This window comes from Pteronotus mesoamericanus, unplaced genomic scaffold (assembly GCF_021234165.1).
Source record: "Pteronotus mesoamericanus isolate MK-2021 breed Mesoamerican mustached bat unplaced genomic scaffold, CSHL_Meso_final scaffold_36, whole genome shotgun sequence".
In the NCBI taxonomy this organism is placed as follows: domain Eukaryota; kingdom Metazoa; phylum Chordata; class Mammalia; order Chiroptera; family Mormoopidae; genus Pteronotus; species Pteronotus mesoamericanus.
The window spans coordinates 10744155-10754746 of NW_026555313.1; the positions used below are offsets into that span (position 1 = coordinate 10744155).

General features: G+C 42.0%; 1 pseudogene; it reads right to left on the reverse strand.

The window, feature by feature from the left end:
• Positions 1-1411: 1411 nt before the first annotated feature.
• LOC129086113 (Y-box-binding protein 1-like) lies at positions 1412-4861 on the reverse strand (annotated as a pseudogene).
• Positions 4862-10592: the final 5731 nt, after the last annotated feature.

Sequence of the window (10592 nt, forward strand, 5' to 3'; positions counted from 1 at the left end):
CTGGACTGTGTGTAGTACAGCTTCACATCCATGTTTTGCTGAGTCCAAAACCACTGCTTGTATTGGTCAGTGTACCACAATGTATAACTTTATTGGTGTCTGTTATACTTTTCTGCATAGGAGCTCTGATGAATTGATTTTAAAAATGGGTCTGTGTATACATGTGTGCGCGCGTGCAAATATTCACATACTCCTTGCTGTTGAAACTCAGGAGTCAAACAGATTTGGATAAACTTTCACTTACCTTTTTCACTATTACTGGGCCTCTGAAACTCAGAAACTAATTAGATTTGGGTAACTCAGTAGCCCCTCACTGGTTGAAATGTTACCATATAAATTTAAAAACTAAGATTAATAAATTCATGCTAATACATACATCTTTGATCAAAAATATACCTGAAAACAATTCCAATTACTGAAAACAATTGCTAGTACTCAAAAGGAAGGTGAAGAGAGTGAGTTCATTTCAGGGGGAAAATAAATGTTAGTCACAGTGTGTGTGTGAATTTTGGATTGGCAAAGCCTTTCGACATACCTCCAGTTAATAAAAGTTTTGTCTTAGGACTTTTTTTCTTTGTTGTTGACACTATTACAGATGTACCCGTCCCCACCACTTTTGCCCACCTCCACCCAGCCCTGGCCCCTCTTCTGTTGTCTGTGGGTCACGCACGTGTGTTCTACGGCTAATCCCTTCACCTTCTTTCATCCAGTCCCCACTCTCTTCTGACAGCCATCAGTCTGTTCCATCTATCCATACCTCTGTTTCTCTTTTTTTCCTCCGTTTTAGAGTAGCCATCTTCCCTTATAAGTGCTTCACATTTATCAAGCCTCTCTCTACTCAAAGCTTAGATGGTAGGTCCTATCATCATCCTCATCTTCCTCATGGGAAAATAAAGTCCTGAGATATTAAGCAACTTGCTCTATGAGGTCTGTCTGGAAGGTATCCAGCCATGGAATATGAAAAATAGACTTTTTTGAAGAAAATACAAGAAATTTTTTTTAATTATTTAAGACCTTTATTAACAGGTGCTTGCAGTTTGTTGACTTTTTTGAAAAAATCAAGTTGTAAACTTCTATTACAAATTAAAAATGAGGTTCTTAAAAATCTCAACTTGACCAGATATGAAACAATTTAAAAACCTTTAAAGGTGTATTGAAAAAAAACCAGGCTTATTTAAAAAAAAAAACAACACATTTGTCATTACCAAAAAAAGACGTCTTTAGATAAAAATAATAACCCCATGCTGCATAGGTAATGCAGATAGTTCTAGTCATCTGGTCAACGGGCAAAAAGCAAGCATTTAAGTCTTCAGCTCTAATCTTTTGTTCATTTCTTATTGCTGGAATTTCATACTCATTTCTTCTTGTTGGATAACTAAACCGGGTGATGGTAGAGCTGGTAAGCCGGCATTTACTCAGCCTCGCCCTGCTCAGCCTCGGGAGCGGACGAATTCGCAGCTGGTGGATCGGCTGCTTTTGTCTCTCTGCCATCCTGTGGTTTAGGGTTTTCTGGGCGTCTGCGTCGGTAACTGAAGTTGCGGCGGTACCGACGTTGAGGTGGCTGCTGACCTTGGGTCTCATCTTGATTTTCCTTATCTTCTTCATTGCCGTCCTCTCTAGGCTGTCTTGGGCGAGGAGGGCTCATGCGAAATCGTGGTCTGTAGCCCCGATACATACTCTGTCTCACTGGTCTACCTTGTTCTCCCGCACCCTGGTTGCCAGCACCCTCCGTCACTTCTCACCTCCTGCTTCCTCCCCTACCGAAATAAGAAATATTGTACGTAGGACAATGATGCCTCAGTCCCCTTCAAAGTAGAGACCTTGAGACCTCAAAACAGTTCTCCCAGCACAGGAGGGTTGGAATATTGTGGTCGAGGCCCATAGGGTCTCCGCAGGTAGTAAGGTGGGAACCGTCGCCTGCGGTAGGGCCGGCGCTCTTGGGCCTGGCCTTCAGGAGCCTCTGCCATTTCTCATTCTTTTCCCCACTCTCACTTTTCTGGTGATTCTGCTGGTAAGTGCGTGGAGGACCCCTGCGACGTGGATAGCGTCTGTAATGGTGACGGTCTGCTGCATATTTACTGCCTTGCACTGGAACTCCACCAGGGCCTGTAGCATTTGCTGCCTCCGCACCCTTTTCTCCTTCAACAACATCAAACTCCACAGCCTCTCCATCTCCTACACTGCGAAGGTACTTCCTGGGATTATTCTTCTTTATGGCAGTCTGGTGTACAAATACATCTTCCTTGGTGTCATTCCTGTTGATGAAACCATATCCGTTTCTTACACTGAACCATTTTACTGTTCCCAAAACCTTCATTGCGATGACCTTGTCCCCGCCTGCAGGCGTAGCCGCTCCTGCGCCGCTGCCGGTGGTGCCGGGCTTTGGTGTCTTGGTGTCGCAGCGCTGAGGGCGGGGCGGCAGGCAGCTGCTGGGTCTCGGCCTCGCTGCTTATGGTTGCGGTGATGGTGACTGGGGCCTGCTGCGGCAGCTGCGGCTCCTCTCGGGGTGTGATGGTAACTAGGTCGGCGGCGGCGGTGAGGCTGCTCAGGACTCTCTGGGGTCCGCTCTCCGCTCCTGCTACCGATCGAACTCGAAAATACAAGAAATATTGTACGTAGGACAATGATGCCTCAGTCCCCTTCAAAGTAGAGACCTTGAGACCTCAAAACAGTTCTCCCAGTCGCCATCAGCTGCCCTGTTGTATTTTCTGAATCTTTTCCGCAGTCTGCAATCTCCCTTTCATAGGTGATTTAAGTTTTGGGAACAGCCAGAAGTCACAGGGCACCAAATATGGGCTGTAGGGGGGCTGAGTCACCTGGGTAATTTGATGTCTTGCAAAAAGTTTCTTCATGAGACATGATGCATGAAGGGGCTACACTGTTGCAATGAAGCTGCCAATCATTTGCCCGTAGCTGCAGCCTTCTGAATTATCCGAATGCTTTCAGCGAAGGACTGTTGATGCTTAATGTAAAATCTGATGCAGATTTGTTGCGTGCTCAGTCATTTTGAATGTGACAGCCACACAGTATAGATGCTCACTCAATGGCGTTGACCACCCCCACTGATCAGTACAGTGAAAATGACATTGTTTACCATGCACACTCCAGCCCACTCTCCTTGGCTGCCACGTTACATCGATGTTGCACAAACCATTCTTATATTAACAGTGGTTGGACTTTTTCCAGACAGACCTCATATATCATACTTCACTGAGTAGTGGATTCGGTTCTGGTACCACACAGTCCCATTGAGTAGTGGATTCGGTTCTGGAACCACAAAGCCGCAATCCAAAGCCTTAACTCCACTGTACTAAATTAAATGGTATGCTGGCCAATTTTTAACCATGAGCAATCCTGGGACAGGGATGATGGTATCAAGGAGCCTTTATTTGTGGCTTTTGCTAACCAGCGACTTGTAACCAGCGACTTGTAACCAACACCTCAAACATAAACACTATTTCACTACATTAGTTTCAAATTTTTATTTTTCCCTGCAGATGCATAAAATCTCCTACCCCCTAGTTACCTCTTCTCTCTCCAGGAATAACCTATCACTTGCAGTTTTATGTGTATAGCTTCTTGGGTATGCGTCCATAGTCAGTGGAGAGTATCACATCCTATATTTTCCTAGTAGGATTGAAACATAATGGGATCTCTTTGTCGCTTAAAAGTGGCCACAGTGTCAATGAGCTCACTTAAGCCCAGGCTTCTCAAAGGAAATTATACATAACCTTTAGGGATAGGCAGTGGTATGTTAGAAATTTTAATTGGACAAATAGAGATATTTTATTTCAGTGATTGGAAAGAAGGTTTTTACAATAAAAGCAAGACAGATACTAGTAATGGAATGTAAGCTTGCCATGTTTTAAAACAAAAGGCAGGGGGTTCCAGAGGAATTTTCCTGCCTAGGAGTATATAATAGTCACTTTTTAAGGGTTATTTTTCAGTGGAAAAATTGGAAAGAAAGATTTACTATGTAAGCAGAAGTAGAGCATAATGCCTGGTTGGCATAATACCCCCCTCTGTGGGTCACCTTCTCTGGAACAGAACCCATGGGCTGGATGGACGACCTCCCTTCTACTGGCCTAGGCCTTGAGCAGTAGGCAAGTGGAAGCCCAAACTTCGGTGGCCCTGAGAGCACCCTATTTTTTCTGTTGACACTTGGCTTCCTTTCTGTACCCTTTCCAGTATTGCATGAGTTGGGAGCCTGCTACACCAGATATTCTTTACACTTCTATATCGACTCCATCCCTTCACCCTGCTCGATTTCCTAGGAAGTTGACTTCCATGCACCATCTTAACAAGAATCCTTGGTTGGTTTTTGCAAGTGGCAGAGTCCACTAGGAGAAAACTGAGTAGGAAGGGTAAGAGATCAGGGTGTTTGTTCTCTTGCCTCTCTTCATGCCATGCCGTGGTTTGGAAACTGCTGTGTTCCTCTGAATCACAGCTTCTAACACAGCCCTCTCCTCCAGACAGAGATCTTGAGGTTCAGGATCCACTTTTCCTTTTTCTTAGGAGTAGAAACATCTTGGTCTTGTTAAGCCCAGGCTGCTTCACCATCTCTTGTAGGTTTCTTTTATCCTTGCCACCCTCTTCATTTAACTCCTTTTCGGTGTGCCATCTCTGTTTTGTTGCAGTCCTGAAAAATATAGTAAGTTGTACCAGGAGTAGCCCCAGGAAACAGCATGAAAGGGGAGTTCTGGGACTGGAGTGCTCACATATTTGATAGATAAACAACTTGCTTGCCAGGGGAAATGGCTTGTCAGTAGTGGTTAGAGGTGATTTTACATTGACTCCAGTTATCACGGATGGTGTGGGATGATGGAGGACAGTGAGTTGGAGGATCAAGCAGCTGTGGCATTGAGCGTTCAGTCACTATGGCTGTGGTGGGGATAACATTGTTTTGAGCTGGTGGTTTGGATGTTCACGGTATAGACACAGCAAAAAAGGTAAATTGAAAGCAAAGGTTAAACATCAGAAAACATGACAACTTACTTCAGGGGAGGAACACCTTATCTTTTGTAGCTGACAGAAGCAACCCCTCTCGTGCCTGCAGGTACAGTCTTACCCCACCCCCTTCACCCACAGGAAAAAAAGTGGTGTCCATGACCGCACCTAAGACAGTTCTCTCATAAGAAGTATCGGTTCTCAGGATCCATACCTACCATCCGCCTTTAATTCCTGGAAAATAAATTAGTTGCCACTGTATCCCAAACAGAAGTACAAGATCAGGTCAAAGAGAAGACATCCACGTAGAAGAGTTGAAAATTATTACCACTTTGCATTGGTAAGGGTTTGGGGAATAAGTGTAAGAATGAACTCTAAGGATATTAAACCAAAAAGGATGATATGAGACCAGATATATTGATGTGGGTATACTCACACAGGAAACACTATTTAATGTGTTGGCTTGAGAACCTAGAAACGGTGATAACAATGACTCAATTCAACTAGGTTGATATGTCAGAACTTTCCTGGCGTGCTCTGAACAGGGGTGTCCAACCCACGGCCTAACACAAAATCGTTAATTTACTTAAAACATTATGAGGTTTTTTTGTGATTATGTATTGTATGCAATACATTTAATATGTCGCCCAAGATAGCTCCTCTTCCAGTGTAGCTGAGATGGCAAAAGACTGGACACCCTAGCAAGGGAAAAGTCCAAAGAACTAGGGAGATAGGAATGTGGATCTGCTCTGTGCAAACCTACTCATTACCACAAGCTCAGTGGCTTACAGGAAGAGAAATGTCTTCTCTCACAGTTCTGAAGGCCAGAAGACTGAAATTAATCACTGAGCTAAGATTAAGGTGTCTGCAGGGCTGTGCTGCCCCTGGAGGCTCTAGACTCCAGGACAATGTCCCCTGCCTCTTCCAGTGTCAGCCATCATCCCCTGGCTTTTGTTTATGTGACTCCAATCCTTGTCTCCGTGTATACATTTCCTCCTCTTTTGCTTGTGTTTTTTGCTGTCTCTCATGAGGATGTTTGTCACTGCATTTTAGGGCTCACTCAGATAATCCAGGTCTCAAGATCTTTACCTAAATGATATCTTTGGTCTCTTTTGCTGTAAAAGATAACAGATTCCAAGGATCAGGAATTGGTATCTTGGGGCCAATAATCAGGCTACTACAAATGTTCAAAATAGAGAAATGATTTAACAAACTGATACAGCTACACCATGGGGTACTAACTCAGCAATAAAAAAGTGAACTACAACCTGGATGAATCTCCAGAGAATCATGCTGAGTGAGGAAAGACCAATCTGAAAAGGTAACATACTATATGCTTCTATTTATATAACATTCTTAAATGATAAAATTATAGGAATGGAGAGTGGATTAGTTAGTGATTGCCAGGAGTTAAGGAGGAGGTGGCGGCAAAAAGAAGGTGGGTGTGGCTATGTTTAGTATCCTTGTGGAGATGTTAATGTTATGTTTACAACTGTATCAATATCAACATCCTGATTGTGATATATTTCTATGGTTTTGCATGCAAAGGGTAGAATACCTAGAATGCCTCTAGTATTTTATAACTGAATTTACAGTTATATCAAAAAGCTTAATTAGAAACTTCCTTTCTTCTTGAAATGATATGCGGTTTCTATTTTCCTTACTGAACCCAGACTGACTGACCCTCCATCTCCTACTCCCTCACATTAGCACTCTCCCACCTGTGTTTGTCCTTGTCTGTCATCACGAGCTTATGACTCTCAGTTCATCCCTCAGCAGGTTGGCTGCTGTCCCCATATGTGTTTCCATCTCTTTACCCCTCATCATCTACTGAAACCCTTTTTTAGTGCTCTCAGAAATGCAAGGTCAATCATTAGTCAAATCCCCTTTATCCTCAACCTTTCCCCTGACAGACCTTCCACTCACCTCCTCTAATTGAACCCTGTCTCTCTGAAGGTACCGTTTTCCCCTCCAGGCCTCTCAAATGTGGCTGTTTGTATTCCCACCTCCCTGATACCACTGGGCCGGGAGGAGGCACAGGTGCTCTTCTTGTTCTTTAATGAAATCTTCAGACTAGTCCCTCCTTCCTCCAGTTTCTTATGTCATCAATCTATACCACCCACCGGCTATCTCCTCTTACTGCGGTCTTCTGAGGACCTGAGGCACTTGCCTTTATTCCTTGGTTCATTCTCTCTCCTTCACATTAAACTCTTGATGGCTCTGATGTACATGTAGATGATCAGTCCAATATTCTAGAGTGTCAGCTCCTTAACCTCCTTTTTCCAATATTCTTCAACTTACCTCACCTACCTTCTTCCATGAGTATTTCCTGGACCTTAGTAACTAACATCTCTATGATCTTATTTACAGACATCCTGCTTTGCAAACACCATTTTCTATCTTTTTAGCTCACATCCTCTACTAAAGGAATTCCAGTAACCTGGAATCTCACTGATTCTTCAATTCATTGATCCTGTTACAGTGTCACTATCTCTTATCCTCTTCATGTCCTTGCTTGCTTTCTTAATCACTTTGAATTCTGTGAGCAAACATTCCCTAATTTCCTTGCTCTTCCTTTGTTAAACATTTGGGTAAACCACAACCCTGGTTAAACTCACTCTGCTTGTTTTGTGCCTGCATTCACATAACTGATCCTGGCTGGAGAAAACTAGGTTCCATGGTCTTGGTTTAAATTCATAATTGACCACGAGTGGGCCATTGACACTACCCAGCAACTCCATACTATTTCATTCAGCCTTCTAATCTTCTAAATGTCTGTTTCATACCTCTTCTCTCTCTCTCTCTCCACCCCACCCGCAACACCCTGAAATTGTACTAGATTGCTCTCAGTTGATGACATTACCTGTTATTTTACTGAAAAATTGAGCTATCAGAAGAGAACTTCCATAAACTCTCAGCGATATCATCTGCCCACCTCCCTACATCTGTCCCCATTTCCCATCTCCTTTTATTAATCAATAATATGGCTCTGGAAGTTCTGCCTTCTCTTTCCTGTATCACCATTTGTTTCTTACGAACTGGATCATTCACTTCAGCGTACCAATGTGCAGTTGTTTCTCCTCTCTTAGAATTAATAATTAATCCCCATCTGCTACCACCTATTTCTCTTTTTACATTGTATGTACTCAGTGATTGCAAACCTTTTCTCTCATCCTCTCTTAAGCCTAATTCTGAGTAGGTTTTCACTCCCACATGTCCATAGAAGTGATTCTTTTCTAATTTATGAGACATTCACATTACTAAAGATAATAGTTAAGACTCACTTTGACACCATTTTATACAGACAGTTAATTACTCTTTCTTTAAATACTACCTTTTTTTCCACATGGCTTCAAGGACACTCCTTTTATTATTTACTATGGTCTACGTGGGTCCCTCCTCATCTTTCTAAACTGTAGAGCAACCCAAATCTTGGACCTTCACCACATCTCTTTTCTACCCCTATTTACTCCTTTGGTGCCCTCCTGCAGCCTCAGGCTTCAAATCTACTGACACACCTGTGCCTCCCAGATTTTTGTACTCTGCTCAGGCCTATCCAGATCTCTTACCTGTCTTCAGATTCATAACTCCAACTGGATCCTCAACATGTACACACATCTACTGGCCTCTGTTACCTCCTTCATCTCATCTCTAATTATTCTCCCGTGTTTACTCTACTGAAGGCACACTGGCCTCCTCCCCGCTCCTTGAATATGTCAGGCAGACACCTGCTTCAGGGCTTTGCACTTGTTTTTCCTGTCTGGAATGTTCTTCAACCACATATCCGCAAGACTCACTCCCTCATTTCTCTCAGATCCTTAGTCTGATGTCACATCCTTAGTGGGGCCTTGCCCAGCTGCTCAATCTAAAATTGAAAACTGCTCCTCCTCCCACTCCCAACACTTCTAACCTCCCCTCCCTACTTTATTTTTTTTCATGGCACTTGCCATTATTTATTTTCCTTTCTTGATTTCTATCTGTCCCCTGCTTCAGTCCCTGCCAGACTATAAGGTCCATGGGTGACAAGAACTTAAACTAGTTTTGTTTACTACTGTTTCCTCAGGGTCCTAGAACAGTTTCTAATTCATATAAAAGTTCAGACACTATTTGTTGAACGAATGAATGTTGAGATTTTCTGTCAGTTTACTAGGGCTGCCATAATAAAGTACCTCAATCTGGGTGGCTTAAACAGAAGAAATGTATTTTCTCACAGTCCTGGAGGCTGGAAGTCAAGGTCAAGGTATTGGCAGGGCTGGTTCCTTCTGAGGCCTTTCTCCTGGCTTGTAGATGGCCACCTTCTCACGGTGTCTTCGCACAATCTCCCGTGCAGTGTGTTGGTGTCCTAATCTCCTCTCCTTACAAGGACTCCAGTTATATTGGATTAGGGCCCACCCTGATGACCTCATCTAACCTTAAGTAGATCTTTTAGGACCCAGTATCTAAACACAGTAGCAAGGACTTCGTGACTTCAATATATGAATTTGGGGACACACAATTTATTCCATACAGGTTTCTATCTATATTACCTATTTAATCACTCCCTCAGATGGGTTATTTCTGTCCACTCTTCCTCTATTATTTGCTCACACAGTGCTGGTATCTTTCCTTCTTTGCCCTTATCCCAATTTGTAACTATAGATCTACATATTTATTGGTATAGTGTCAGTGTCTTCCTTCTACCTCTTAGATTCTCAGTTCCTGGCATTGTGTTAAAACTTCAATTATATTCTTAACTTCAACATTGTAACTGCCCTACAAGGTAAGTATGATTATTCTCACTTCAAGAGTATACAAACTAAGGCTCAGAAGAGATTAAATAATGTTTCTGAGGTCACAGTACTAGTAAATGGTGTTATTCTGATTTTAATTATTTCACTCAAACACTCATTTTCTTTCCTAACACACTGTCATCAAGGTGGATGGTGAAAAGCCATAGTTCTGCCTTATGTATTATAAGTGAGGTGGCTTCTGAAGCAGGTTTCACATTTCAGGAAACAGTTTTAAGTATAGAATCTGAATAATTATATCCACAGGTTGAATTTGAATCTAGCATCTATGTTTATGTAGTGCTGCAATTTCTGTTGTTCTTAATGATCATCTAAATTTATTCTTTCCTTTGTAAAACTTAGGAACTGAAAATATTAAGAAAGTTTGTTTCCTTATTAAAATGTTAGAATTATACAATAAATGCTTAATGTCAAGGCAGTAACTGTTATTTTATTCAAAAATATAGAGGAAAGGTCATGGCTTTTGTTATGAGTTTTAACATATGTTCTTGAAGACAGCCAGAGCTCTATTTGTGAAAAACCATGGTAAGCTTTGCAAGTCAGTTATTTATAGCTTGGTGAATATCATTCTCTCTTTAGGTATAGCTGATTGTTTAAAATTTTTCTTCCTAGATTTTATATTTTAGAATGACCTTTGCATTGAAAAATTTAATCCATTGAATATGAGTTGAGCAATCATTTTTATAGACAGGAAAATAGCTACCAATACATTTTCTTTTGATCTGTATAAAGAAATAATATAAATCACATTGTGACTACTTATAATTGGGACTCTATTTTTCATTTGGCATTTCCAAACCACTGCTCTGAATTTATTGATGGTGATCAGGTGGCCATTTAATGGTAATTTTTAAATTG